Here is a 6,000-nt window from a genome sequence, read left to right on the forward strand (position 1 = left end):
GCTTTCATGTATTTTGTCTTTGATGCGTTGATGGCAAGTCCAATCCGTCTAGCTTCAGCCTTCAGTCTGATGTACGTTTCCGCCATCATCTCAAAGTTCCGTGCCATAATGTCAATGTCATCGGCGAAATCAAGGAGCTGGATGGAATTCCTGCCACTCGTGTCTATCCCAGCTCTTCGGATCACACCTTCTAACGCGATGTTGAACAGCAGACACGAAAGTCCATCACCTTGCCGTAACCCCCTTCTAGATGCAAAGGGACTCGAGAGTGTCCCCGATACTCGAACAACGCACATCACTCGATCCATTGTCGCCTTGACCGATCGCGTCAGTTTATCTGAAAATCCGTACTCATGGATAATTTGCCATAGCTGATCTCGATCGATTGTGTCGTATGCGGATTTGAAATCGATGAACAAATGATGTGTGGGCACGTTGTATTCGCGGCATTTCTGCAGAACCTGCCGAATCGCGAAAATTTGGTCTTTGGTAGCGCGGGAACCCATGAATCCCGCCTGGTATTGCCCCACGAACTCTCTTGCATATGGTGACAGACGGCGGCATAGAATTTGGGAGAGTACCTTGTAGGCGGCGCTCAGCAGTGTGATCGCGCGGTAGTTGCAGCAATCCAACTTGTCGCCCTTTTTGTAGATTGGGCATACGACACCTTCCATCCACTCCTCCGGTAATATCTCCTCCTCCCAAATCTTGGCAATTACCCAGTGCAGCGCTCTAGCCAGTGCTTCACCACCGTATTTTAAAAGCTCACTTGGTAGTTGATCTACACCAGTTGCTTTGTTGTTCTTCAGCCGACCGATATCCTCCTCAACTTCTTGAAGATCAGGGGCCGGTAGCCTGTCGTCTTCTGTGCGTGCTCCAAGGTCTGTTGCCGTGACACCTTCGTTTTCTGCTGCTTCACCGTTGAGGTGCTCGTCATAGTACTGCTTCCACCTCTCAATCACCTCACACTCGTTCGTGAGAAGGTTACCGTCCAAGTCCTTGCACATATCGGCTTGCGGCACGTAGCCTTTGCGCGAACTATTTAGCTTCTCGTAGAACTTCCGTGTGTCGTTTACGCGGTACAGATTTTCCATCGCCTCGCGATCTCGATCTTCCTGCTGACGCTTCTTCCTTCGGAAAACCGAGTTTTGTCTGTTCCGCGCTTGTCTGTATCGCTCCACATTCAATCTCGTGCGGTGTTGCAGCATTCTCGCCCGTGCTGCATTCTTCTCCTCTACTAACAGTTTGCATTCGCCGTCAAACCAGTCATTTCTTCGGTCCGGGATTGCAGTACCTAGTGCCGCTGCAGCAGTACTACCTATGGCAGAACGGATGTCCCTCCAGCCATCTTCAAGAGAAGCTGCGCCAAGCTGCTCTTCCGTGGGTAGTGCAACTTCCAGCTGCTGCGCGTAGTCCTGGGCAATTCCGGCGTCCCGTAGTTGCTCAATGTTGGGTCGCGGCGTTCGACTTCGACGTGTGTTATGCACCGTCGAGAGTTTTGAGCGCATGCATACTGCAACTAGGTAGTGGTCCGAATCTATGTTCGCACTGCGGTACGTGCGGACGTTGATAATGTCGGAGAAGAATTTCCCGTCGATTAGAACGTGATCGATTTGGTTTTCTGTGTGTTGGTCAGGTGATCTCCAGGTGGCTTTGTGGATATCCTTGCGGGGGAAAAAGGTACTTCAAACTACCATACCCCGGGAGGCTGCAAAGTTCACGCATCGTTGGCCGTTGTCGTTCGATACGGCATGTAGGCTGTTTGGCCCGATTGCCGGTCTATACAATGCCTCCCGTCCTACCTGAGCGTTCATGTCGCCGATGACGATTTTGACGTCCCGTTGCGAACAGCTGTCGTACACCTGCTCCAGCTGCGCATAGAACGCTTCTTTCTCGTCGTCGGGTCTCCCTTCGTGTGGGCAGTGCACGTTGATGATGCTGTAGTTGAAGAAACGGCCCTTAATCCTCAACTTGCACATCCTCGCATTGATCGGCTGCCAACCAATCACGCGTTGGCGCATCTTACCCAGCACTACAAAGCCGGTTCCCAGCTCGTTGGTGGTGCCACAGCTCTGGTAGAAAGTAGCCGCTCGATGCCCGCTTTTCCATACCTTTTGTCCCGTCCATCAAAGTTCCTGCAGTGCTACGACTTCGAAGTTGCGTGGTTGAAGTTCGTCATAGATTAACCCATCGCAACCCGGGAAGCCGAGCGATTTGCAGTTCCATGTTCCGAGTTTCCAATCATAGTCCTTATTTTGTCGCGTAGGTCTGTGCCGGTTGTTCCGATCCGTATTTCTTTCTTCGGTATTTGCAACTTTGTTTTTTTTTCCAGGGTGGCTTGTTGGGCCTGCCCCAACCCCTGTCTCGCCGGGGGACCATCGTGCACAGCTCTGTTTAGAGTCCCACGCTGGCACTAGGACGGTGATCAGCCGCTCCTAACATGGAGAACAGACGCCGTTTTGAGCCGCACCTCCATGGTGAACAGACGCTCAGGTTTGGTGAAGCATTTCCTCTATCACCGTACTATGGTTACCGCGCCAGTGTTCGCGTCGCACCTCTTCACTTTGCTATTGCCGGACTGGCAACATTGCCCAAGCTACGCCACCCAGCTGTGTCCATGTTTCAGCTGGTAGTCTTTTGTTATCATATGACTCGAGGAGGCGTGAAGTAGGAACTTGTGAGGACCAGGGCTAGGTATTCCGCTCCTTCCAGGTTGCAATGGTCGAAAGGTACAGTAGCAGCACCTACTCCACCCGTGTCCCCTCGAGATCGTCAAGTCAACGATGACAGGAGCACATATCGTGGTATCGACGATGACAGGAGCACATATCGATTTGTACCTTCCTTAAAAGTTGTCCTAGCTCTCTATTCTAATATCTATATGCAATCTTTACACTGCCGTACTCTAACGGAACTATCAACTCCATCTATCGTATAAAAATTACCACTACAGTCTGTTATTCGAAATTAGCATCTTCAACTATGTAAATCGTTGACTTCACGTAGAAGTAATACTAAAACATATAGTCAAATTCCATGTTTGTTCAAACCCTTTCAAAAAAGTTGGAAGGGTTGTATACTAGATACGACCGCAGGGTTGGCGTTGGATAACGTCTGTTATGTGTTGTACTTAATTGTGTATATTATATTTTAGGAATATTCCTTAATAACTCTTTTGCGAAAGTTTGGTGGCCCTGAAAAGGTCCGTTTTGCTGGGCTGATGTTGTTGACAATGATGGAACGGGCGACCTTTTTGGACGCTTATATAGTAGAACAGAAAATATCAGAGGTGTCAGATACTCGCATACGTACGTTAAACTCTTTCTTGATAATGTTGTGGCCTTGAAAAGGGCCATTTTTCCAACTCGCTCGGCGTATTTGTCCTTGCGGAGCAGACGGTGAATACGACCGACTGAGAACTGCAGCAGCTGGGCATTCCATGACGGCGGCCCAGTATACCGGAGCACTGGCACCAACGGCGTAGTTGCCCTTTCGCCCCCAGGCTCTGCTTCCGCTGCTCTGGTACAGCTGCTCTGCTGCTCTGCTGCTGGGTCGACGATCGGATAGACAATGATGGAACGGGCGACTTTGTTGGACGCTTATATAGTAGAACAGAAAATATCAGAGGTGTCAGATACTCGCATCTGATGTCTCGGTTGGAGAAAGTATAAGAATATAAAAAAAAAAATCAATCGATTTTCACCATCTTTAGACAATGCACAGTGGTCCAGAATGCAGATTTAGGTGGAATGATATGTTTTGAGCCTGAAATTGAAACTTTAGACTAAAAGTCTCTTCTACAAAATTGTTTCTTATAGTAAGTCCCTCATTTTTATGACAATGAATTCTAGGGTGGTTCCTATTATCATTAAAATCAAAAATCTAACTTTTTTGTTTGAATAAATTAAGGTATACATTCTTGAGCAAAGTTATAGCTGAGCTAATTTCAAGCAACTTTGTTGAAAAGAACTTTTTTGTATCTCTCAAATTGGCCGATTTAGAGCTATTTTCTTGAATTGAGTTAGGGTGACTCTTAAAAAAACAGTTTTTTTGCTCTATTTGTCTTATTTCGAATTTCTCAGCAAAGGTGTCTTGAGATAACTTTTAGATCTTAAGAAGCACTTTTCAAATGTTAATATCTCTGGTTGGGGCAAACAAAAAAAAAGTTTTTTTGCAGCATTTGAAAGGGCGTATGTTATACTCAATAATATGAAAAAAATGGAGGTTTGTTATTTTTTAATCTCGTATAAAATCAATTAGAATTTATTTATATTTTTTACTATATTTGAATATATCTTTTTATGAGAAGAGATACAGGCAACACATCCAGCTATAAAACATTTGTCTTGAAGAGTTTTAAAAGTCTCTAGAAGATGACTTTCATGATAAATTTCAAATAAAAAAGTTATTGGCAAAAGATGGATTTCTTATAACCACTCTAATGACAAATTTATATAAAATGTGCTAGTACATTTGTTTCAATATTTGGACATTTAGTGTTTTCAAAGAAGTTTTTGTTCTTAAAAATTCCCTTCTTTTGGTGTTTGCAAACGACAGGGTGGTCCTCAAATTAGGGAATTTTTAAAACTAACTTTTTTGTTTTACAAAATATAAACATGTGTTGTTGGAAAAAGTTGTAGTTAAGTTACTTGCAAGCAACTTTGTCGAAGAAGTTTTTTTTCTATCTCTTAACGTTCTCATTTTAGAGTATTTTTTCGGAGTTGACTTAGGGTGTTCCTGGAAAAAATAGTTTTTTAGCAATAACTTTTTTATTTGAAAACTCTCATGAAAGTTATCTTCTAGAGACTTTTTAAACTTTTTAAGACAAATGTTTTATAGCTGGATTTGTTGCATGTATCTCTTCTCATAAAAAGATGTACTCAAATATAGTAAAAAATATGAATAAGTTCAAATTGATTTTATACGAGTTTAAAAAATAACGTACCTCCAATTTTTTCATATTATTGAGAATAACATACGCCCTTTCAAATGCTGCAAAAAAACTTTGCGCCTTCTTAAGATCTAAAAGTTATCTGAAGACACCTTTGCTGAGAAATTTGAAATAAGAAAAATAGTGCAAAAAAACTGTTTTTTTAAGAGCCACCCTAACTGAATTCAAGAAAATAGATCTAAATCGGCCAATTTAAGAGATACCAAAAAGTTCTTTTCAACAAAGTTGCTTGAAATTAGGTTAGCTATAACTTTGCCGAAAAATGTATACCTTAATTTATTCAAACAAAAAAGTTAGATTTTTGATTTAAATGATAATAGGAACCACCCTAGAATTCATTGTCATAAAAATGAGGGCCTAACTATAAGGAACAACTTTGTAGGAGAGACTTTTAGTCTAAAGTTTCAATTTCAGGCTCAAAACATATCTGCACCTAAATCTGCATTCTGTACCACTGTGCAATGGTTTACTTTTAACCATTTTTCAATAGTTTACAGAATGAAATCAATAGTTTTAAATTATTTAGCAAATTGCTAGAAATATTTCCAATCGATTGATGCCATTATCTCGTAAATCTATCGAGAAACGGTTGAGTTATTATCGTTCAAAATCTTTTAATTTTTCGTAACGCATCCAAAATGACTGTTTTCAATTTTGTACCCCCATATGTTGCCGAAAGACGTTATCCAACGTCAAAACAGTGGTAAAGTGCGGGATGTGCTTAGTAGGACGGAAATTAGATCAAAAAACCTACCATACCTATAAATCAAAATACAGATTTGTGACGGCAGTGATGCGCATCGCAAAAATTGAGAATAAGGAGCCATTTTCCCCTACCCCGTTTATTTTTGTGGGTGAGCTATCAGCTTTGCAAACGTTTGTAGCCATTACTGACCAAAGTACACTGCTAATCACTTGAACCTCGCTCGCAGCAACTTTCACACAATCAATTCAGGGATTCAAGAAAACATTTCAAGACGTCAGGAACGTGAATTCCTGACCCAATCTAGCCATCGACTACGTTCATCTATACCAAATAAATGTATTCC

Source organism: Ochlerotatus camptorhynchus, unplaced genomic scaffold, assembly GCF_037179485.1.
Source record: "Ochlerotatus camptorhynchus isolate MF236.1 unplaced genomic scaffold, CSIRO-AGI_Acam_v1.1 ptg000467l, whole genome shotgun sequence".
Lineage (NCBI taxonomy): Eukaryota > Metazoa > Arthropoda > Insecta > Diptera > Culicidae > Ochlerotatus > Ochlerotatus camptorhynchus.